This window comes from Equus asinus, chromosome 1 (genome assembly GCF_041296235.1).
Source record: "Equus asinus isolate D_3611 breed Donkey chromosome 1, EquAss-T2T_v2, whole genome shotgun sequence".
NCBI classification, from domain to species: Eukaryota; Metazoa; Chordata; class Mammalia; order Perissodactyla; family Equidae; genus Equus; species Equus asinus.
This window is the reverse complement of record NC_091790.1, coordinates 120,096,497-120,122,249: the sequence shown is the minus strand read 5'-3', so window position 1 is coordinate 120,122,249 and position 25,753 is coordinate 120,096,497. Positions and strand designations below refer to the sequence as shown.

Below are 25,753 nucleotides of genomic sequence, written 5' to 3'. Positions count from 1 at the left end.
ACTGTGAAGAAGGAAAAAGAAATTCATGCTAGTTTTGCTGTCGCACCTCAAATATGTATGTACAATAGGAAAAAACATAGTATGTATAAGGTTTGGTACTATCTGGGGTTTCAGGCATCCACTGGGGGTCTGGGAACATATGCCCCGGGGATAACAAGAGTGGGGAGGTATTCTGGAGTTGTTGAGTAGGCTCTAGAAGCCACCTGAGTCTGAGCTGACAGAGTTAACATGAAGTCAGCCTCCTCACAGTGCGACCCCATCTCTGAGCCATCCCTCCCCCGTTTCTCCTGCGGTAGACATTCTACTCTATTGTTTCTCCTCATTTTTAATATCCCCTGAGACACTTTCCAGTCACCCTGAGCTGCCTACCTGAGCTGTCCAAGTTATCTCCATGGTACCCATTATTGTTTGGTTAGCGCTCTGGTTACAAAAGCGCATGGGTTTTGAGTAGTCTACCCTGACTTTTCCCCCCAACTCTTGTGGGTTTCAGTGTGGCAGTTTGTAGAGAGTGACTGGCTTGTCTTCATCTCTGTATGGTCATCACAGTGGACTGAATGTTTATGTCCTCCCCAAATTCATATGTTGAAATCCTTCCCCCTACTGTGATGATATGTAAAGTGGGGTCTTTGGGACATAATTAGGTCATGAGGGTGGAGCTTTCATGAATGGGATTAGTGCCCTTAGACGAAGAGGCCAGAGAGCTGGCGAAGCTAGTTGTTTTTCCACCACGTGAGGCTACAACAAGAAGACAGCAGTGTGCAGCCCTGAAGAGGGTCCCTAGCAGGAGCCCAACCATGCTGGCACTGTGATCTCAGACTTCCAGCCTCCAGAACTGTGAGAAATAAATGTTTATTGTTTAAGTGCTCCGGTCTATGATTTGTTTCCTGATCTAAGACAGTTATGGTTAGTTTTTTATATCCTAGAATTTTGAAGTCCTTTAATATAGGTTAATAAGCTATATCATCTTCCTGGCAGGTAAATGAAATTTAAAGGAAGGTGCCCACAATAGTCCCTGATGCTGGGTCCTGCCTTTCAGTGAGGTCTTGATTCCCTTCCATGTCAGGATCCAGGTTCCTGGAAACCAGAAACTCTGGTAAAGAGGAGCTAACATGCCATTGTCTTTATTGAGACTGTGCTCTTCAAAAGTGTTTCTTGATCTTTGTGCGGGGCTATGTGCAAGCCTAGGTGTACAGATATAGTCCCTATCCTCTAAGAATTTAACAATTTAAGAAAAACAGTGAACATGAGCATAGGTGTTATAGCTGTGGTGACATGCAAACAAAACAAACATGAAAAATTCAGCCAATTTTGTGGAATGTTTTAGGATGAAGAACCGCTGAAGAATGATGTAAGTATTGTGCTTACTCTGTATATGCCAGGGTGACTGTGTTTGGCAATAGAGTGAGGAAGAGGGGTGTTAGTGCTTAGGAGTAACCACTGTTACTTACCAAGACTTACTGGGAAAACTTTCATTGTTCGTCGTAGAAACCAGTGGTAACACAAAATGACTTGATTTCATCATCATAGGTTTCTTTGAAGAAAAGTACAACCCAGATGCTAAAACCCTTGATCCAGGTGTCATGATCAGCCATTTGTTAGTTGTGTGACCTTGGGCAACTTACTAAACCTCTTGGTGCCTGCCTTTCCTCATGGGTCAAAAAGGGATAATATTGGTGCATACCTCATAGGGTTGTTATGAGGATTAAATCAGATACTAAATATAACATTCCTAGATTATATCACGGTAAGCACTCAAAGGTTGCTTGTTAGAAAAATATTGAAAATACTCTCTATCAGAAATGGATCCAGCAGGCAGAAAATCAATAACGACATAGTTGAATATAACAACATCCATCAATCAACTAGATATAATTGACATCTATAGACTACTTTATCCAACAAGAGCACAATATACATTCTTCTTCACTCAGAAGGTAAAAACGACAAACACACATCAACAGAGCTTAGATTGGTGGTTACCAGAGGGGAAGGGGGGAGAGGGAGAGAGAAAGGGGTAATTAGGCACATGTGTGTGGTGATGGATGGTAATTAGTCTTTGGGTGGTGAACGTGTTGTAATCTACACAGAAATCAAAGTATATGACAATGTACACTTGAAATTTATATAATGTTATAAACCACTATTACTGCAATAAAAAAAGAATCAAAAATTAAAAAAAAAGACCCCCCACCCAAAAAAAAGAATATACATTCTTCTCAAGCTCACATGGAACATTCACCAAGATAGACCACATTCTGGGCCATAAACACACCTTAACAAATTTAAAGAGATAGCAATCATACAATGTGTGCTCTCACAACACATTGTAATTAAACAAAAATCAACAATAGACAACTGGAAAATGTCAAAATATGTGGAGATGAATTGACACACCTACAAATAACACATAGGTCAAAGAAGAAATCCCAGGACGAATTTAAAAATACTTTTAACTAAAAATGAAAGCATAACTTATCAAAATGTGTTGGATGCGGAGAAAGCAGTACTTATAGGGAAATCTGAGTATCAAATGTGTATATCAGAAAGGAAGAAAGATCTGAAATCAATAATCAAGTTTCCACTTTAGGAAACTAGAAAAAGAAGAGGAAACTAAAACTAAAGTAAGCAGAAGAAGTAATAAAAATTAGAACAGAGATCAGTGAGATTGAAAATAGGAAATCAATTGAGAAAAGCAATGAAACCAAAAGCTGGTTATTTGAAAAGATCAATAAAATTGATAAGCCTCTAGTGAGGCTAACTAAGGAAAGAAGAGGGAGTGTACAATTACTAATATCAAAAATAAAAGGACATCACTTCTGATCCCTTGGATGTTAAAAGGAAAGGGAATAATGTGAACACAAATTTGCTATCTTAGATGAAATGGACCAACTCTTTGAAAGACACAGTCTTTCAAAACACACAAGAAGAAATAGACTATCTGATTAGGCCTCTATCTATTAAATAAATCAAATAATTACCTTCCAAAACAAAAAGCACCAGGCCCAGATGTGTTTACTGGTGAATTCTGCCAAACATTTAAAGAAGAAATTATGCCAGTTCTCTACAGTCACTTTCAGAGGATAGAAGCAGAGGGAATAGTTCCTATCTTATCCTATGAGGTCAGCATTAACCTAATACCAAAAACAAAGACATAAAAAGAAAAGAAAACTACAGATCAATGTCTCTCATGAACTTAGATTAAAAAATCTTCACAAAATATTAGCAAATTGAATCCAAGAATGTATAAAAAGAATTATACACCATGACCAAGTGGGATTTATCCCAAGTATGCAAGGCTGGTTCTTGATTCGAAAATCAATTAATGTAATCCATCATATCAACAGGCTAAAGAAGAAAAATTGCATGATCATATCAATAGATGCAGAAAAAGCATTTGACAAAATCCAGCACCCATTCATGATTAAAAAAAAAAAAACTCGGGAAACTAGGAATAGAGGGGAACTTCCTCAACTTGATAAAGAATATCTACAAAAACCTTACAGCTAACATCATACTTACTGATGAGAAAGTAGAAGCTTTCCTGTTAAAATCACAAACAAGGCAAGAATGTCCCCTCTCATCACTCCTTTACAGCATCATACTTGAAGTCCTAGCTAATGCAATAAGACAAGAAAATAAAAGGAATATAGATTGGGAAGGAAGAAGTAAAACTGTCCTTGTTCACAGATGACGTGATCATCTATGTAGAAAATCCAAAAGAATTGACAAATATTCCTGGAACTAATAGGTATTATAGTAAGGTTGTAGAATACAAGGTTAGTATACAAAAGTGAATTGCTTTCCTGTATACCAGCAATGAACAAGTGGAATTTGAAATTAAAAACACTTTCCTCTTGGGGCCAGCCTGCTGGTGTAGCGGTCAAGTTCATGCACTCTGCTTTGCTGGCCCAAGGTTCACAGGTTCAGATCCTGGGTTCGGACCTATGTGCTGCTCATCAAGCCATACTATGGTGGCATCCCACATGCAAAATAGAGCTAGATTGGCACAGATGTTAGCTCAGGGAATATATATTCCTCTCAATTTTGCTGTAAAAGTAAAACTCTAAAATAATAAAGTCTTTTAAAATATATATTGAAAATACAGAATTTGTGAGTTTAGATGATACTTTGAGCTTGCTTTTTACCTTTTGATTTTTGAAGTGAGTAATCTTTGTTATGGTAACAACATGGAAAAAGCTGCCTTCCAGAGAATTTGTTCCTTAAACTTATTCTTTAATGCAGCAAAATAGAATTCTTTGTGATTTGACACATAACTAGGTAGTTGTCTCTTATGTAAGTTATTTAGTAAGATAGTTATTGTCTGAAAATGGATATTATTATTTTAGTGTTAAAAATAGATAGGCAAGGGGTTAGGGACAGAAGGGGGTTTGTGGGGATGGAGGTGGGTGTGCTTGTCAAAGGGCAACATCAGGGATCCTTCTGGTGATGAGGAGTGTTCAGTGACTTGACTATGGTGGTAGATATGTGAGCCTACAGGTGATAAAATTCTGTAGAACTAAATACACACAAGCTAGTACAATGAAACTGGGGAAATCTCAAACGACGAGTGGGTTGTATTAATATAAATATACTGATTGTACTTTAGTTTTGTGAAATGTTACTATTGGGCGAAACTAAGGGGTACTCAAGATCTCTCTTAAAACCACATGTGAATCTGCAATTATCTCCATAAAATTACTATCAAACAAATGCATGGGCAACTATTAGATAAAACTAGTAAATAATTTTTATTTTTGTTTTTAGGTTGTTCCCGCCTGATTGACAACATAGTCATCATTGGCTTTTGTAAGTTGATATTTAAATTTTTTTATTCTCCGCCCCCAACATTTTGTATTTTGTAGTTACATGAGAGTACTTTTCTAGAGAACTTAGAGCAAAACTTTTTAATTATTTGTTGCTTATATTATTTTAAGGTCTGTTTCACTTTTCTGATACCATTAGATGATACATAGTTATTTTGAGGAAGTTTGAATTACACATCTTGGGCTAGGGCCATCTGTTTCTTTGGCGTGACTTCCTAACAGGGTTATGATTGGTGGGAGCAAAGTGCCGTCTGTGGAGCTGAGGTTGTATATACATCCATCCTGTGGGACATCACAGTCTTCACCCAGAACATCTCTGTGACAGATGGTAAGAGAGACCCAATATCCTGGGAGAAAGCCACTAGTGTGAGCCACTTGACTAGTGAGGGAAAATGAGTTCCCTTTCATTTGTCTGTGAAAATCTGGCAATTAGGTGAAATGAGGGGAGGATTCCAGATTGGGAGAATTTGGCTTCATTCCCATTTTGTCATTTGGAGTAGCTATATTTCTGCCCCATAATTTTTTCTTTGTAGTATATTGATAAAAACTTACAACTCCTGTTTTAGTAATGGGGAGTTGTGTTTTTTTTTTTTAATTCAATAAAATCCAAATGCTGATAATGGGGAGATTTGAACAAACAGTTTTGACCAGAGAAAGTGAAGATGGTTTTGCTGTCCATCATGGTAGCAATGGAGGATAATATTGTTACGAAGTAGCATAATGGGAATTTGCGTTTTCTGACGGTAGGTATTGAAATTGATATCTTGAATCTTGTTCTAGTGGGTTTTGTTTCACCTATTTTGAGGCCACTAGGAAGACACACACCTCTAATATAGTCTTCTGCAAAGTATATGCCCTGGTATATTCATTCCTTTTGATATTAACTGATGTTATATAGGAAAGAGGCCAATGGTCATGTAAATTTGGGGAAAAAAATTGAATTAAAATTAAATTAGACTTATTTCCAACAACTGTTTATGTAAGAGAGCCTGTGGTCTATGGTGTTTCTCAAACCTTTCACAATATTAGCTCTATCTCATTAAACATACCAGAGGACCAGTGCTCCATGGAATGTTTTTGGGGAAATACTGCTTCGAAATTTAGAAATTGATATAAATGACAAGATCTGTTACACATTTTTTACAATGATAGCAAAAGAAAGTAAGGACATTTGAGCTAGAATGGAGGAAGTGTAGCATAAAAGGACTGTTGAACCAACTTAAAACAGTTGACATAGACTTAAGCATAAATAATTATCTTGAAAGTAAAAATGCGTGATGTATTATTCCTCGTTGTGGTCATCTGCTCATTCTCACATCACTGTTCCTCATTCCTTTGAAGATTTAGTTCCTGGCTCACTGTCTTTCTCTCCAAGAGTAATGTGTCCTAATTCTTGGTGATTTTAAGCCCACACAGGTGGCCTTTCAATACTCTGGCTTCTCACTTTCTTAATTTCCTCTCCTTCAGTGATCTTGTCCCCCAACTTTTCAGTCATGTCCTCCCGTGGTCATGTTGTGGACCTAGTCATTAACAATAACTGTTTCCCTCTATGACCTTGATTTCAAACATCCCATTCTCCACCAGTCCCCCCACCCCAACGAATGTTTAACTCCATCTAGACATTCCACTTTTCTGCTGCCCAACGCTTCCCTCATATCTCACATCCTTCCGTACTCAAAGTAAATAGCCTACCCTATCACTAAAATCGCCCATACAGTCACCTCCCTTCTCCCTCCTTCTTGCTTTGTTGTACTTGGCTGTGTAAACCCCAAAGCCTTGGTCTGCCTATTTCATGCCTGTATCTGTCCAGCTGAACATAGCAGGGGAAGAATAGCCAGCCATGCTCAATGGTCTTACTTTAACTCTTTGATTGCTAACCTCAGTGGGCCCCCACTGTTTTCTGGCAACTTGGACAATCAATTCTCAGGAAGATATTTAAGACATATTTCTCTTTAAACTTCATGTTCCTCTTCTCCTATTCTCCCTCTCAAATGATGACCCTGTTTCCTTTTTCACTGATAAAATAGAAATACCTAAAAGAGAACTTCTATAAGCTCCCATCATGTCTACCCATCTACCTGCACCTGCAGCTGCACCTTTCGTTCTGGCTTCTTGTCTTCCTCCCTGGATGAACTGTCTGCCCACATCCAGTCTAAAGCTTACCTTGTAGTTATGTTCTTAGATTCCATCCCTTCTCACTTACTCAAGGATATTCTGTAGCCTTTGTTTCTTCTCTTCCCTGCATTACAGATTCCCCCCCACCCGCTTTACTTAAAAAAATTCGACTCCCATTTCCTCTAGTTACCACTCCATTTCATTTCCCAGTTTCCTTTTATACAATTTCTGTGTTTACTTTTTGTCTTGATCTCATTTCAGTCAGGCTTTGGTTCTCACTATTCCTCCAAAACTGCTTTGAATGTCACCGGTGACCGCCATCTTGCAAATCCAGCAATCAGTTCTCTGTCCTCGTCTTACTTGACCTGTCAGTAGCATTGACGCAGTTGATCATGCTTCTCTGTGAAACACGTGGCCCGCTTTAGCGTCTTTTGAGTGTCCATGTTTTCCCAGCTGCATTCCAGTTGCCATGACCACTCTTATCAGTCCTTCTTGCAGATACCTCTTCATTGCCCTGACCTCCAAACCGCAGGTGTCCCAGGGCACAGTCCTTGGACTGTTTCTCTCTCTGCCCTCACTCCCTTGCTAATCTCATTCAGGCTTTAACTACGTTCATATGCTGGTAACAATCAAATTTATGTTTCCAGTGTGAACCTCTCTCCTGAACTCTAAATTTAAATATCCAACTGCTGAGTGTCTTATAGGCATGTCAAACCTAACATGTCTACAGCTGAGCTCCTCTCCACTCACAACCAAACTTTCTTCTTCTGTAGTCTTCCTCGCCTCAGTAAAGGGCAACTCTATTCCTCCAGTTGCTCAGGCCAGACTCTTTGGCACCATCATCATCTCTTCTGTCTCTCACCCTCTACACATCCAGCTGTCAAGAAACACTGTCAGCTCTACCTTAAATACATCCAGAAGATGACTGCTTCTCACCACCTCTACCACTCCCGTACTGGTCCAAGCCTTCATCATTTCTTTATTAAAATAGCCTTCTGACTTGCTTCCCTGCTTTACAGCTTCTCCCCATAACCTGTTCTCCAAACAGCGGCCAGTAAATTATTGAAAGCTCTAGGTCTGATCGTGTTACTTTTCTGCTCCAATGACTGCAGAGCCTCTCTTTACAGAGGCTGTTCCGCTGCTACATGATATCCCCCCGTTACCTCTGACCTAACCTTTTGCTGCTCCCCCTCACTCACTGCTTTAGCTACACCAACATTCTTGGTCCTACATCAGGTTTTGCAGTTACCGTCCCCACAAATAAGCACATGACTTGCGTTCTTAACTCCTTCAGATCTTTGCTAAATTGTCGTCTCCTCAGCTACCCCTTCCCTGACCAGCCTAGTTCAAATTGCTGCTGTTTCTCTGTGCCTTACCTCCCAGCACTTCCTGTCTTTTCAGTATTTTATTTTTCAGTCACCATCTGATAGATATTTTACTTGTTTGTCTCCCTTCTTTCGAAGATGAGCCCCATGAGGGTGGAATTTTTGTGTTTTGTTCACAAACGTGGGAAAGTGGGGTGGGCAAAGGGAGGGTGTGGCAGTTACTGACTTGCCTAACGTGCTCTTCTCCTGTTGCCTCCCGACCACAGAGATGGGTAAGTGACTCAAGCTGGAGCCATCTTCGTATCCTGTCCTTCTCAGGTCCTAATCCTGGGGTGGGCGTGGGATCTAAGCCAGGCCAACTGGAGTTTTCCTTGGGATTTTGATTTTTCTGACTGGAAGTGGCAATAAAGAAAGAATTCATATCTTGTCATGGATCCTCTTAGCTGTTAACAGACCATTAGACAAAAGATAAATACAGCCATGTACTATAACGACACAGGAAAGACTGCATACACTATTAAAATATAAAGAATAAGACTACCACTATTAGAACTCTAATCTCAAAATACCTAAGACACCAAGTTATTAATGCCTTTGGAAGACTTACAAAAATTGTCCATATACGAGGGGACAAAAAAATGAATAATACAAGAAGAATATTAGAGCAGATACAGAGGAAAATTTTAAGTGACTACCATAAAGTGCTAATAAATAAACTGTAAAGCTTTCCGTGTGTAAGACACTAAAGAAAGTTATTTTGACTTAGTTTACCTGTTTGACTGACTAATTCTTCTTAACGTTCATGCAATAGTTACTTCCATGCTACGTAACTTCCACAGCTCAGAAAGATCACATAGATATATTTGAGAGGCTTATATAACCCTCATTAAAACCTAATAGCCAATACAAAAATTTTGAAATGTTTACTGTCAGTTATGAGAATCAGTGTAAGATCTGCAAATAAGATTTTAAAAAGAGCTATCTACTGTGACCAAATAGGACTTACCCGCAAGAGGACAAAGACGATTCAATATTAGGGAGTCTTATGTGTAAACTACGTCATATCAATAATTTCTTTTTTAAGTTTGGACTCAGAGTCCCATGGAACATTTAATAACATTTATCACTCATTTCTGGTAATCTCTTAGGAATCATATTTCCTTACTCTGGTACCAAATATTTGTTTTCAACCATTATCACATTTTTTAGTAACAGCAAAACCCACCAGCATTTCCACCAACATCAGGAGTGGTGACATGCTACCTACTAACGTGTTTGTATATGTTCTAGCAGGTGCGATGAGACAGGAAAGTAACTAGTTATTAGAGGAGGAGATAACACCAACGTTTTATAGGCAATATGATGATAGACCTGTGAAATCCTGAAAATCAGTTATAGAGCTGTTAGAATTAATGCAATTCCATGAAATACACAAATGATAAGTTTATATTTAGTGCAATAATTGGAAGTTTAAGATAATAGCTTTATTTCTTATGGCTAGAAAGAAACTAACATACCAAGAATAATTCAAAGAGGAAATGTGGATTTTCAGGATTTTCTCCAATGAGTATATATAACTTTGTTGCCAGGAAATAAATAATAAGATGTTAAGAAAGCAGAATATAAGTTTTCAATACTTAGAGGTAAGAAAAATCTAGTACTCGCACTCAAGCTCAGCTGAATTTGGTCACTTGTAGGCTTTCCCAGCTAACTCAATAAGGAAATTTGAATGCTTGATTTGAGAACTTTAATTAGATTAAATATGATTAAAAAGCAACTTAAATCTATTATTTCCAAGTATTTCTGGGAGGAAAACTAGGTTTGAAATTTCTTTCAAGAATATACTTCATTTTTTTTTTCCAGTCCTTATTTGATTAGAAGTTCTTTGAGGGATGGGCCGCACGGCCTAGTGGTAAGTTTGGTGCACTCCACTCCAGCAGCCCAGGTTCAGTTCCTGAGTGCGGTCCTACCCGACTCGTTAGTGGCCATGATGTGGTGGAGACCCACATACAAAATAGAGGAAGAGTGGCAACGCTTGTTAGCTCAGGGCCAATCTTCGTCAGCCAAAAAAAAAAAGTTATTTGGTCAAAAATGAGTAGATCATGATGCTTTGAGTAAACGGTTCCTAATCCTATTTTACTACTGAGAACTGAGAGCATTCCATCTGAGTTTAGTTCTGGAAGCTCTCTATTTAAGAGCTATAAATTAGGGAACAAACAGTCTGGCTTGAATTCTGACTGTGATGCCACTAAGTACATGACTCTGAGCCAGTCAATGAAGCCCTCTTAGCCACAGCTTGTCTTTTGTAAAATTGAAACAATAATAGCTGTGAGGCTTATGAGGATTAGTGAAGGTGACAGACCTGGCCATTTGCAACTTTCAGTAACTATTAATCCTTTAACTAGTCCTATATTTCTCAGTGTTATAAACTTGAGATACTAGTAATAAATTCTTTTATAATATATTTTATACAGAAAACAATCTTTTATTATTTATATTATTATATATAGTAAATTTTGAAGAATTATATATTTTTGTGGAAGAGGAAATGACTAGGAGACATGAGTGCTCTATAATATGACCCCAGACAAGTCACTTTTTGCATTTTTTGAGCTTTTAGGTAATTTCTACATCTTAACAATGTAGAGAGGATGAAATAATCATGTAGATTTGTCAGTACTTATTTGTAAATATAAAGCACTAATGCAAATGTAAGGAATTGGAACTTCATACTGAGGGGACTTCCACCATGATGTCTATCCATGATGTAGTAAGAGGAACTGGATGTGTTTTCTTGCCTTAAACAGCCAAAAAAACAAAAACAAAGCATAAAATATATGAAACAAAGGTTTTCAAACATTGGACAGCAATCGGCATAAGACAGTGAATCCTGAGAGAAGGAAACAAATGATGTACCCAAAGCCACAGTGTGAGAAGGGAACCCAAGCACAGCCCAGTGGTCACCCTGGACTGAGGTGACAGAGTTGGGAATTCAGGGAGGCTGAGGCAGCTAGAATTTGCAGGACAGAGGACCAGAGGAGAAAGAGTTGCCCAAAGAGCGTTCTGGAGATCTTCCGAGAGTTCCTCTGTAGTCTTCAGCTGAGTGCTGATTAGTGCACGTAGGAGAACTACCCAAGGTTGGGGAAAGAAACACTGGAAGGGAAAAAAGTAGCTCACATAGGGCTGAGAAGTATGTGTCCCAACCATTCACAGTAGAATAACCTTGTAATACTAGTGCCCTTAGACGGAGTAGTCAGAAGAGTGTTTGCTTAGGCATAATTAGCCCTAGACTAAAGGTTGCTCTGGTCCTGCCTAAAAAAATCTTAAAAGTAAGCCATTAAAGAGGGATCATAAAACGTTTTCTGTAAAGGGCCAGGATGGAAAATATTTTAGGCTTTGCAGGACAAATGATCTCTGTTGCAGCTAATAATCTCTGCCATTGTAATGTTAAAGCAGCCGTAGACATATGTAAGTGAATAAGGATGGCTATATTCCAGTAAAACTTTATTTTCAGAAATAGGCTGTTGACTATAGTTTGCAGACTCCTGACTTAAGGGATCAAATTGTTTCTAGTAGCTTAACTCCATCTCAGAAAAAAGCTCAAGAATATTTAAAGAAATACAAAATATCTAGCACCTAACAAGGTATAGTATGCATTGTCTAGCATTCAGTCAAAATTCACCAGATAGGCAGAAAAACAGGAAAATTCAATAGTGAAGAGAAAAATTAATCAATAGAAGTAGACTCAGAAATGACAGAGATTTGATAAAGATGTTAATAAATTTAATAAACAGATTTCATTTAAATAATATTTTAATAAACATATTTATTAAAAAAATTAAAAGTTATCATAGCTATGTTCCGTATGTTCAAGATAGTAAAGGAAAGCATAGGTTTGTTAAGGAGAGACATGAAAGCTATAAAAAGACCCATATTGAGCTTCTAGAGACAACATAAACATCTGAGATGAAAAATACACTGGATAGGATTAACAGCAGACTAGATGTTGCAGAAAGATTTTGTGAACTTGAAGACACAGCCATAGAAATTACACAAAATAAAACACACATACAAAAAGTGAAAAAACAAAACAGCCCATTAGTAAACCATGGGACAACTATAAATAGCTAAATATATGTGTAATTGAAATCTCTGAAGGAGAGAGGAAACAGAAGAAATATTTAAAGGAATGATGGCTGAAAGTTTGCTAAATTTGATGAAAATAGTAAGCCCACAAATCTCAGAAGCTCAGGGAATACCTAGCAAGGAACAAAAAAAATGAAGATTACACCAAGGCATACCATAATCAAATAATTTAAAACCAGTAATAAAGAAAAAGATTTTAAAGCAGAGAATAAAAACACTATAAATTTAGAGGAACAGAAAATGACTGCAGAGTTTTCGTCAAAAGCAATGCAAACCAGAAGACAGTGGAGCAACATCTTTAAAATAATGAAAAAAAACCCCTGTCAACCTAAAATCTATAACTAATGAAAATATCTTCCAAAAAAGATAGTGAAATAAAAACTTTTTCAGATGTATAAAAGCTGAAAGAATTTATCACCATTAGATCCATACTACAAGAAAGATTAGAAGAAGCCCTTAGGAAGAAGGAAAATAATACCAGATGGAAATAAAGAGCACCAGAAATGGTAACCACTTGGGTAAATATATAAGATTTTTCTTATTTAAACGTTTTTAATAAGATAATTGATAGTTTAAACAAAAATATTAACAATATAGTTGGGGTTTATAACCTGTAAAATGTGTGACAATAATTGCACATAGGTCAGGAGGGGAAAAATTGAAATATAATATCATAAAGTTTTTATACTATATATGAAGAAGTATAATATCCCTTGAAGGTATGTTGTAATAAGCATATAAGTATAAACCCTAAGTTAACCACTAAAACATCAAAACAAAGAGTTGTAAGCCAAAGGAGATAAAATTAAATCAGAAAAAATAGTGCAAACAAAGGCAGAAAAAAAAAAGGAAAAAGAGAATAGATGGGACAAATACAAAACAGATAACAAGATGCTGCATTTCAACCTAACCATATCAATAATCATATTGAGTATAAATGGTCTAAATACTCTGGTTAAAAAGCAAAGAATGTCAGAGTTTTTTAAAAAAACAAGAAGTAACTATATGCTGCCTGCAAAAAGAGCACTTCATATATATAAATATACAGATAGATTATAAGCTAAAGGATAGAAAACAATATACATTTTAACAGTAATTTTAAAAAGCCTGGAGTGGCTATGTTAATATTAAAGTAGAAATTAGAGCAAAGAATACTGCCAAGGTTAAAAAGGTTCTTTCACAATGATAAAGTGGTAAATTCACTAAGAGGACATAATCTTAAATGTATAGGCACCTAATAACAGTTTTAGTATGCACTAGGAGAAATAGACAAATCCACAATTACAGTCAGATTTCAACACACTTCTGTTAATAGATGACAGATCATGTAGATAGGAAATTGGTGCAGATACAGAAGACTTGAAAAGCCCTATCAGCCAACGTGACCTTCCTGACGTTTATAGAACGTTCTTCCCAAGAACAGCAGAATACATTCTTTTCCAGTGCACGCAGAACGTTTATCAAGATCAGTCGTACTCTGGGTAAGGAAACAAATCAATTAATGTAAAAGGATTTAAATCGTATAAAGAATGTTCTCTGACCATAATGGAATTAAATTAGAACAGAGAGATACCTGGAAAAATATGTTGTAACTGAACAGCACACTTCCAGATAACCCAGGGGCACATTCTAGGCCATACAGAACACCTTAAATTTAAAAGAACAGAAATCATACAAAATACATTCTCAGACTGCAGTAGAATTAAACCGTAGATCAATAACAGAAAGATACCTGGAAAATTCTCAAATATTTGGAAGTTAAACAACACTTCTAAGTAAACTCTAGGTCAAAGAAGAAGTGTCACAAAAAATTTTAGATTATTTAAAATAAAAGGAAATGAAAATGCAGTATATAAAAATGTGTGGGATGGGGGCTGGCCCGGTAGTGCAGTGGTTAAGTGTGCACGTTCCACTTCAGTGGCCTGGGGTTCGCCAGTTCAGATCCCTGGTGTGGACATGGCACTGCTTGTCAAGCCATGCTGTGGTAGGTGTCCCACATATAAAGTAGAGGAAGATGGACACGGATGTTAGCTCAGGGCCAGTCTTTCTCATCAAAAAGAGGAGGATTGGTGGCAGATGTTAGCTCAGGGCTAATCTTCCTCAAAAAAAAAAAAAAAGTGTGGGATGCAGCTAAAACAGTGCTTAGAGGGAAATTTATAGCATTAAGTGCATATATTGGGAAAAAAGATTTAAAATCAACAACATAAGTTTCCACCTTATGAAACTGAATAAAGAAGAGCAAATTAAATCTAAAGCAAGCAGAAGAAAGTAAATAAAAATTAGAAAAGTCAACACAATTGAAAATAGGAAAGCAATAGGAAAAAATCAACAAAACAAGGAAAAAAAGAAGACATAAATTACCAATATCAGTAATGAAAGAGGGGCCGTTGCTCCTGATTTCATGGGTAGTACAGGGCTAATAAGGGAATACTGCAAATAACCTCTGCCCACAAATTTGATCACTTGGATTGAAATGGGCCAATTCCTAGAAAGATACTTACAAACTATCAAAACTTACTCAAGGAGAAATAGATTATCTGAACAGCCCTATATTTATTAAAGAAATCAAATTAATAGTTTAAAAAAAAAAAAACAGAAACAACTATCAAAAAAGCTTTCCAGAAAACACCAGGCCCCAGTGATTGCCCTGGTGAATTTTACCAGGTAACCCATGTGACAAAGAAGAAATGAAAAGAGAAATTGGACAATATTTTGAACTGAGTGGAAATGAAAAAACATATTTCCAAATAACTAGGGTGCAACTATAGCAGTGCTTTGAGGGAAGTTTAGAGCACTACATGCCTATGTTAGAAAAGAATAGTCTCAAATTAATGGCTTGAGGTAAGGGAGTGTTAAAATTGTCTTCAAATACCTGAATGTCTCTTATTGAAAAACATGTTTGTTTCACGTTGTTAAGGAAGACAAGTCGATGTGGTCACAAAAAGTTAACTTAGCTCCTTGTAGGAAAGAAAGGACCATCAGGCTTCCCCAGCTATGGGCTGAGTTTCTTTAGCAAGACACGTTCCCTTAGGTATTTTTAAGGGTTCTTTCCAACTATCAGTTTCTGTGATAAACGGTAGTGAAGGAAAAGTACATTTCTCAATGTTAACAGGCCTATGGGTTAACACGTACATTTAAAATGATGTCAGACTGTAGGTAATGCAATATGAGAACGAGCGCTTATTTTAAATATCACAGAACTGTAGACTTAGAGGCAGCTGGAAATGATGTTTAAACAACAGTGGCCTCAATTCCTTGCCTTTTTAATATGGAAGCCTTGGGTACATTTTTTTTAAAAGGGAGATCCATTTAAGTTTGCAAATCAACAGAAGCATTGAAGGAGAACTAAATCACTAAATGACATATTTAGAATTCAGAGAAAATCTCATCAAGCTCAAGGGCAATCAGGAATTAGACTGGACAGGCTTCTGTACTAGGTAAAAGGTTAGGCAAATGTCACCTTCTCTCCCAAGCCTTTTCTGGCCCTCCCAGACTTAGTGGCCTCTGTCCCCGTCTTCCCACAGTGTTATGCACACTCTGTACCATAGCATCTGCATACCACCATCTGTCTATAGCGTGTTATGAAAAATGACACGGGAGTGAGAAATAAGCTTTGCCATTTACCACTGGCAGTCTTTTCTTGTGCTGGAAAGTTAATTAGTTTTCTCCTAGTGAGTAGCATGAGGGTCAGATGAAGTAAAATATGTATTTGTTCTTTGAAAACTTTAAAGCACTAGCTATTACCAACAAATATTCCTGTTATGTATTTTTCTCTTCATGGGGCAACAGTCTGTGAATTTCTGCCTAGCAACAATACATATCTACTGAAGATGGTTAAATGGCAAGAAGTAAGGCTGATGGTGCAGAAAAAGCACGTTGCTGTTCTATAGCAACTGGGGATTTGCCTCAATTAGCTTTTTTAAAGATAATTCAATAGCGTTTCTATTTTATATGATATCTTATCTTTTAGGACAGTTTGCTCTTGGTTTATTTCTTGTCCCCATAAAATTCTAGACTCGAATGGCAAATTTTTAGTGCTAGAGGGAATCATGTAATCCGGAGACTGGGGTTAATTTTTATGTCGTCTTATTGAATAAGAAGCATATTTTTTTTTTCCCTTTTAACAAGTATTGCGTTGGTTTGATTTTCACATCAATGGTCATTGCTCCCATTATTGAGCATTTGTTACAGGCTAAGCCTGCTCTCGGTGCTTTGTACAAGTTATCTAATGTGATCCCACAAACCCTGTGAGAGGCATTATTCCTTTTAGAGGTGAGGAAACTGAGTTTCTGAAAAGATTAATTGCTTAGTTTACAAAACTAAAATTTAATGTGGATCTGACACCAGAGTCCCAACTCTTAAACACTACCTCACTGAATAAAAGCGGTACAGTGCATTAGGCTTAGAAGTAGATAGGATTACTTATTTAATACAGTTATAGTGAGAGAACCTCAGTGAATAATTGTGTGCAGACAGGGGAGCTGGGCAGAGCGGAAATGGCATGGGGTTTAGAAACGACATACTTAAAAAGTTGTGACTCTGCTACTTAATTAGTTTTGTGACTTTGGCAGATCGATTATCTCTCTTGAGCCTGTTTTCCTCATTCAAAAATGGAAATTGGTAAGCCCACGTGTCTCAGATGGTCGTGCTGAAGATCAAGTGGATGTCACGAAGGCTTCTTAAATGCTGTGGAAAAGATTAGAGATGGATCGATGAATATGTTTTGTCATTTGCTGCAGCCTTTCTTTAAGGAGTAAATTTTCTGAGTGCTTTTAAAAAATGATTTGAGAGCCAGCCCTGATGGCCTAGTGGTTAAAGTTCGGCAGTCTCCCCGCTTTGGCAGCCTGGGTTCAGTTCCCCGTCGTGGAACCACACCACCTGTCTGTCAGTAGCCATGCTGTGGTGGCAGCTCACATAGAAGAACTAGGGCTTACAACTAGAATATCCAACCATGCAGTGGGGCTCTAGGGAGGAAAAAAAGAATGATTTGATTTATAGAAACTTAGTGAGTTTCCAGAGCAGCTCTTTGGAATTACAGAGTGATTTATTATATAAGGAGGTACTACTTGTAAGACCAGCTTTCTTCCATGAGATACATCGTTTTTGAGGAATGGTTATTTCACAATGCCTTGTAAAGGAATTCTTCCCAGATATTTGTCTCCATTTTGGAAGAGTTAGAAGACAGAGGCTCAAGATCAGTTAGAGCCAGAGTCAGCTTTGAGGTCCCTGGTAGAACTGTCACACTGCCGCTACTAAGAGGCGACCTCGTCTGTGCGGTGTAGAGGTCCGTACTCTCTAAGTTCATTTCTCTCCCAGCTTGAGAATAAGTGAAAGTCTTCTCCCTGAGGGCTGTTCAGCATCCTATACAAAATAGCGTCTTTGGCAGTCAAACTAGTAGTCAGTGGAGGGGACCCCCACATCAGCGCTGAAGCTCAGAAGATGGCTACGTGGGAAGGTTGTGTTCTGTGTCAGGGAATGAGGCCTCCATACCTTTCATTCCAATATTGTTTATTTTCTTTTTGGTTTAGGAATTCTGAAACTTAACCCGTGTATTCCCATGTTTACTCAGGATTAGCACCAGAGATGGAATGGAACATAATAAAAATGAACACATTTTGTTTTAGGCTTTCACGAAGGTTGTGTCAAAGCAGCAGTTCAGAATTCAGTGGGGACTCTGGAAATGTTTTAATTATCTCTGTTCAGTGTAGGTAACTGATCAAGATAATCCATTTTCTTTCCTAGTCCCTCTTGTGCTCCATCCCCCCTCACTTGCTGTCTGCACTCCCGCACGTGCGCCCCCCCCCCCCACACACACACCTCATTCACACACAGACCATCACTTAAGAGCTTGAATTACCAGTTTCGGTGATTACCTAGCTCACATCAAAAACCTAACTGTTCTATGTCTGTTCACATTTTTGTTTTGCAAACGGAATTTACACAAACGGACTCTGTCGGTTGCGTGGCCTTCACTGGAGCTCAGGCCGAGGGACGCCCTAGGAGTTACGGCTCTGAGTTCATCCTATGGTAGGAGTTTACAGGGTGAGAACGAAGACGGACAGCTCGTAGAGCCGCACACCCATCCGCATTAGAACTATTCGGTTGAGATTAAAGCGTCCCAGGCGTTTGGCCAGGGTGACACGAAAGAAATGGGAGATGAAGTGAGACCATCGCTTGTGGGATTGCAGGATGGGGAAAGAAAGGGAGAGTGAGCCGGTGAAGTTTATTTATGGAATGTCAGGGGGCCACTGAGGCTCAGCAGGCCCCAGCAGCAGAGGACTTCCCTCCAGCTTGTTTTCTCCCTCTGACCTTGGATGAACTAGCGAGCAGTATATTATGCTGGACGATTGTGCTGGTTTGTCATGGTTAGCATTCTGGACTGTCACTGGAATGTAGGAAACGGATGAATTTGAATTGAACCATGAGGTGGTCCGCCGGGCCCTCTCCTGTCTCAAGGAAACCTGTCGCTGTTTGTCTGGGCCTGGCCTAATGAAAGCAATGGAGGGAGAGAGAGGTGGGCCTTTGATCTCTTTGTTGCAGCTGCTCCCTGGGAACTCGCTGAAATCAATGCCCTGTTTTCCTGAAGGAATGAATGGCTCTGCCTAACTAGCTTTGTGAAGCCGTGGGGGAATTCACTGCCTCTGTTTATTGACAGCTGAAAAGGAGCACATGGGGTGGAGTGGACCTTCTTGTGAAAACCAGGCGCAGGGAAAATTAGACCTCAATTTAACACAGAGGAATTTGGAAATTCACCCCAAAGGAGACGCTGGTTTCTCATGCTTACATTAGAATTACTCAAGTTTGGGGCTGGTGCGTAATGAACAATGGAGGTTCTGTCACAACCATGTTATAAGTAGGAATATGGTATGCATAATAAATGATGTTAAGTAGAAGTTGATTCAACACCCTCCTCCTTTTTTTAAACACAGAAGTAGAGAAAGACAAATATTAACCATGATATCATCAGGTGATTCTTTTATTTTTGCTTTAAGAGAAAAAAAAATTGATACTTAAAATAAGCATTATTAACATAATATTACTAAGTCTCTAGAATGTCTTTCCTTCATTTATGTTTCAAAACATCTTTGAACTCTGTATCTAAATTTCACTCTTACTGTCAGTTCGTGCTCTTCTGGATTGTGTGTTGCACGTGGGGATATTACGATAATACATTTATTTTTAAAAACTTATATTCTTGGGATATTGTAACCGGAAGTCTGTGTCAAACATCAATAAAAGTGGCTAATAAACCAATATAGCACTCGAGATTAGCACTGTTCATAAATCCTAAAATTACTGCCTTTCTTTTGAGAACACAGTTTGGAAGAAGTCTTGAGTTTATCACAAGGAGCCATGGCTATACCTTCTTTAACTCTCCCTCACTTGCTTGTTTTCCCAGGAAGAATTTATGACTTCTTCCTCCGGCCCCCAGCCCTTTGTGCACACCTCTATTTTAGCACTTAACACATTGCCCGCAGCTCTTTGTTTAGGTGTATTCTTTTAGCTGGAAGTAAAGCGGCTGTGTCGTATTCATTTTTATATCTCCAGCCCAGCAAAGCTCTTGGCTCACTGCATGCGTGCTGGGTGAATGGGGGTTGATGGCGCCCTGTACATTACTGTGAATGTAATTACTTACCCAGGCTTCAAGTGCAAATACTACGTTTTAGGAAAACCTGATTGATCTTTTGTTACCTGATTGGTGCTTTAGCTTTTTAAACTCTTTCCTTTATGGAGAATTATTAAACACTTTTTTGATTTGGCTGGTTCGTTGGGCAGTTCCTCAGCCTCAGAACAGGAGGCATAAAAAGTGTCTGGCATTGTCCTTTTCAAAGCCAAGCTCTCTTCTCTAATATTCTTTCCTAAAAATAAATCTCAACCCAGTGTTTAGATATTTTCAGTAAGAAGATGAAAAATCTTTTCATTTGGAGTTTTGTAGACTTTCATTTGACCCGATTTAGTGATTGAGATGGATAAAGCTTACATTTTATATGATTTAATTCTATGATGCAATGTTAAATCATTCAAAACAAAACATCCTTTGACAGTTTCTTTAACCAGATTTACCACCCCTGGATGTTATGAACCCCTTTATCAAAGGAAGCAAATGCACACCTTCACTTCTCAGTGAAGAGTGGAAGAGAAATTTTGATTCTAAAGGGCTAACTACTGTGTTCACAGGACCCTACTCAATTTCTGAGCAGTTTTCCAGTTAAGACCTATTTCTTTTTAACCAGAGCTTTAAGTGGGAAATAGTTGCAAACATTCTTTGGGAAAATAACATCTTAAAGTCATAATGGGAAATTTTAGAAAATGTGGGAGAAAAAAGGTAAGCAGCACACAAGTACAGGAATGGGCTCATATTTTACTCCGTGTGTTATTTGAGTTTTATTTTTACCAGCAAGATTATTTTTGAAGAAATCCGTTTCAACTAAAGGTAGGGATGAAGCTTAAAATACAGGTTTACAAATTGGTGAGTGGCGGTAGCCATCTTGTAAAGGAACGGGCCTTTGCACGGGTGGTACGAATGTGGTAGACTCAGCAAGTTGTGATTCTGCTGAGATTTTAGATTTCTTACGAAACAGGAAAGCTACCACGGCCTTGATCACTGATAGACTCACCCCCATAAGTATTAACTTGTAGATAAGAAAGCTTAGCACTTAGGTTTTATAACTTGGCTGCTCAGTCCTCCCCGTTTCTGGAAGTAATTTCATGTGACATCATGCCAAAGTAGGGAGGGGTCGGGGGTGGAAGGAGAAGTAGGAATCCACACTTTCCCATTGATTTTCAGCCTTTTGCGCTGAGGCGTATCTCTGTCTACATTGACAGAAAGAACTATATACAAGTCAAGGAAGTGACGGCAGTTCAAATTTGTGTTCTTGCTATTTTTGTAGAATCAGATAACCTCAACGACATGATCCTCTATAATAGAGCCTTTTTCCCAGGACCGAAGACTGCTGTAATATCCAAGAATAATTTCAAGTAATTTAAGAGTCAAACCCTCAAAATAGGTTTGGGGATCGACATATATTAGGTCTCTGTATTTGTGTGTGTTTATCTCCATAAGCACACTTCCTAGTGGAAAGATACCAGATACCTCCTTCTCAAACGGCTTCCCGTCTGTCCAGACGGACCAAATAAAGCAGCCCGAGTACAGACTTATCTAGTCACTGAGAGGGAGACCTCCTTGCTGTTAGACTGAGTTACAAGAGAGACTATTCTGACATAGATTTAAAGTGACCTCCGTTGGGAATGCTGTCACTGAGTCCTGCTGTCCAGGCCTCTCCTCTTGGTGGGAGGCTTGTCGTTGAAAAGAAGTTGGAGTTAAGCAAAGGGATTTTTTTTTTCTCTTTTTGGTTTTTATTTTCCTGTTTGTTTGCTTTTGGCCTTTTAATGGCCTTTCCTTGCTCTTGAGTGTCCTCCTCCCCTCCTCCCCACTCACTCTCAGCCATGCTCAGGTTCTTGTGTCCTTTTCCCAAAGGATCGTGTTCTTAGTTGACGCTTTTAAAAGGTTCTGATCATCATCTAATTTATGCCTGAGGCCGGGAGGTATTTTGACTTGCATTGGGGTCTCCAGAAAATAACCGCCGATACATGACCGCTCCTTGCCTACCAGCCACAGTGTTAAGAACTTCACTCACATTAACTCATTTCATCCTCAAAAGGCTAGTGTGCCGTCATTACAGTTACTGTCTCCATTTCACAGGTGGGGAAGCCAAGGCAGAGAGAGGTTAAACAGATCGCGTGAGGTTTCTAAGTGGCTCCAGGTGGCACCTGGATGCACATCCCGGCGGTCTGGCCGCTCGGCCCACGCTCTTGACCACATCACTGTGTTGCCTCCCTAACCCGAAAAATCCTTTAAGACCTTAAAGGCGTGCCTCTGGAATGTTGGGATATGGCGCGATGGCAGGCTGACGGAGAGAAATTTTTCATCCTGGCATTCCTAGAATCATATTCTGTATATAAATGTCTGCTTACGCAGGACCAACGTGGTTTTCCTCAGTGCCGTTTTTTTATAACCTTTTGATGTTTTCCTCCCCCTAGGATTGCTCTCACGTCTGATGTGGCCTCTGTGTCATGTCACATCTGAAACTCCTCTGCACCTCAAACGTAGAAAGGTAAGTGTGCCTCTGCTAAACCCGCTAGCTCCTGCCTGGGCGGCTCCCCCGTGGTTGGTCGTGAGTGTGTGTTCTCATCGCCACCTACGTTGGAGCCGCCACAGCCCTGCCTCTTCACAGTGGAGGGGATTATGTTCCAGAAAACACTGGCTCTCAGAGAATTTGCATTTGAGGAACATCAGGCCTTGAGGGACAAACAGTTGAGGAACACAAAAGCCTGTTTTTCACTCTTTAGAATAATCATGCTAAAAACCGTCATGGACATGTATTCATATTAATTTAGAAATAACGGGTATGACGTAATTGATTTTTATTTATCATGACTTGCTTACTAGAAACTTTGTGATCTCTCTCATATTTTAAAAAGATTTTAAAATGGTTTTATCTTAAAAACAAATACTAGGGGAAAATTTGGAGTGTTATCCTGCATTTAGAATCATATTTAGTGTGTGACATATATTACAATTCAAAGTCTGTAAATCTTGCTCCTAAAAGCATAATATGAGGTAGCTTTCATTTTACATATATTCTGTCTGAATTTCCTAAAGTTACGAAATAAGTGTGCCCCTAAATCCAGTGTTTATTTGGGGGAACTCGTGGTTGGCAGGATCCTCGTATTTATCAGAAGTTTTTCTTTCTTATCATTCTCCACCATACATGTGGAGATTATGATTTGTTTTAACGACCTATTTCAAAATAATAACCCCTAATTCCAGCCTTAAATTTCATATCTGACAGTTGGGTTGTTTTTCCCCGTAACACGTGTTAGTTATCTGTTCCAGCCCGTGTCGTCGTCCCCCGAGAGCGGCACTCCCGCTTCTGCAGCCCCAGTGCTCGCTGTGCTTAACCATAACTCTTGGCTTCTCTCCACGCAGTTTTTTGCAAAATGTCCTTGACTGCAATATGACATGGTTTTTTTTTTTTACTCTAGTCTTCTTTTTCTTCTGTTTTATCTTACATTTGAATTTTTTTTCCCCCTAAACCTCTCACTAGATAAACCACATCCAATTTATTTTACTCTCAGGGCTGCCTTCTAGGAAGACGATCTGCAGCTGTCCCAGGTGCAAGGCCAAAGTGAAGAGAATGTTAGATATGCATGTCCTCCACAGAGCCTCTTCTCCACATGAGTCTAATCGAAAGAAGTCCACTTTCTCACCAACACATTCAAAAGGAGAATTCTAGCAAAATCCCCCAAATGCCAGAATCACTTCTGAATATCGCTTGGGTAACTTTGTAATACCTGTAAGACCAATTCATGCCGGGCCCATTTGTAATTGTTTTCTCTAGTTAAACATGGTATTGCCATTAAATGCACAGCAAATAATATTACACTGCTTAAGAATTCAGGAATCTTTGAAATACATGACATACAAAACTTTGAAGCATGAAGGAAATAGTAGAAATTTCTCTTACAAGCGCATATTAGGAAATGGAATTGTGTCACAATGATCCAAATTAAAGAAAGATTATTGAAGTATATCAATAATTTACACCCTGACTTTGTTACATATATTGTATTCTGAAACAGGTTACTAATGTTTCCTAATAGTGAACTTACCCAGTGTGTGGAATCGCTCTTGATACTTATTAACAGACCACATCTCCTTAGTACGTACACTTTAGACTCTGCACCAGTCGTCATGCCTCTGTCTGTACGTATGTACTGTATAATCTTATGACAGCTCTGCAAAGCAGATAGCTGTCTCCATAAAGAGAAGTTAGGGAACATGCCTAAGGTTACATACCTGGCAGGTAGCAGAGCCAGTATGCAAACCCAGAGCCATCTGACTCCAAAGGCAGTCCTCTTTCCACTATACCATGCTCTTTCTAGATTGTATCTAGCAGAATGTGAGCATTTGCTTAACGTTTTTTAACTAACCGTGGGAACACAACTTAGTGTTAAGTGGAGTGTGCTTCTCACGTAGTAGAGTAAGGGAGAGTAAAACAGAGTTACTATCTGAGAAAGAGCATTAAAATGTCTTTACTTCCTGACTCCCTGAACAAACAAAGAATTAAAATGAAGGCAGTTAGGGGATGAAGGGAGTTGGAGATTATAATATAGGAGAGTGGTAAATATTATTGTTGAAACTAGTAAGTCACTTTTCTCTATCAGTGTTTAAAATAGCGCTAGGAGTTACACATGTTTATACTATAACAAAATGTACTTTATTTGGGGAGTAACTTAATTGATCCATTATGTGGCATCTACCAAGGTAATTTTTTTCCTTTTGTTTGAGCACAGGAATAAAAAGTGATTCATAAAACAGACACACACACAATCAACATGTAAATTAGAACCACATTAAGATGATCGTCATTTTATGTCGTTTCCCTAAAACGGTCATTTGTCCCGTGTGTTCAGCTCAAAGTGTGCACGAGTGTCATCAGCTCTGGTTCAGGGGAGACTTAGAGCTCCCGGGGAGCAGTTTTATAGAGAAACTTCAGTGTTCAGCTATTGCCTTTATTCTTTTTGTGTACAGTTTTGTTTGTTTTTTGTGGATTTTTCCCCCAGGGAATTACTATTTTACCGATGTTATTGTGGAGAATGGGTAGACCAGGAGCATAATCTGGGCACCTGCTGTCTGCAGTCTCAGTAGGACAGCCTGCGCATAGTGCTCTCCTGATTAACAGCTTTCTGTGGATCCGTGTAGTCAGGGCTCTTGGTTGCAGTTGACAGAAACCAGCGGGCCCACTGGAGAATTCCAAGCAGGCGCACGTTTGCATGTTAGAAGAATCATGACTAGAGTGAAGGGGGGCCGGTCCAAAACAGAGGCTGAGGAGCCAGTATGAATTCAGTCTCCGGGATGTAGAAATGTCCCTTCACACTGACGTAACTTGACTGCAAGCTCTTTACTCACCAGGCTAGTAGAAAGTTTCAAGGAAACGACATGAAAATTGAGTTTCAGCCAATAGAGTGGGCTGGTCGCCCATTCCCCAGCATACCTCCCCACCCTCCCGCACCCCCACAAAGTTTTTGGGCCCCACAGATTGGAAAGCAGTCTCCTGCGCATGGTTGTTCATGTGAGGTGGGGGTTGGGGATGGGCCATGTGAGTGAGTGTTCATTAATTGCCCACTCCTCTCTTCCCTTCTGGGCCTCACCTGTCTGGTGTGAGAAGGGCGAAGTGAGCGTCCAGACCCTTGTGAGTCCAGGGTAGCCCCGCGCTCTGATTGTTCTGGCTTTTCAAGCCTCTGCCTGCTTGGTTAACACACCCTAGTTCCCATGTTCCC

The 25,753-nt window shown here is 39.0% G+C and overlaps 2 protein-coding genes across 13 annotated transcripts in view; one reads left to right on the top strand and one right to left on the bottom strand.

The window, feature by feature from the left end:
• PLAGL1 (PLAG1 like zinc finger 1) overlaps positions 1-25,753 on the top strand; it is an 84,935-nt gene that overhangs the window by 33,210 nt on the left and 25,972 nt on the right. For 10 of the 11 annotated variants that reach the window (XM_070506579.1, XM_070506588.1, XM_070506596.1 and 7 more), the window contains 2 exons: positions 4,765-4,806; positions 22,451-22,524. The gene's annotated coding sequence lies outside the window, so the exon portion shown is untranslated. Of the gene's footprint in view, positions 1-4,764; positions 4,807-5,132; positions 5,152-22,450; positions 22,525-25,753 lie in introns of those variants that run through there. The other variant, XM_044768765.2, reaches the window with a different exon arrangement.
• ZC2HC1B (zinc finger C2HC-type containing 1B) overlaps positions 23,553-25,753 on the bottom strand; it is a 72,284-nt gene continuing 70,083 nt past the window's right edge. For both annotated transcript variants that reach the window (XM_070506599.1, XM_070506602.1), the window contains exon 11: positions 23,553-25,386. The gene's annotated coding sequence lies outside the window, so the exon portion shown is untranslated. The remainder of the gene's footprint in view (positions 25,387-25,753) is intronic.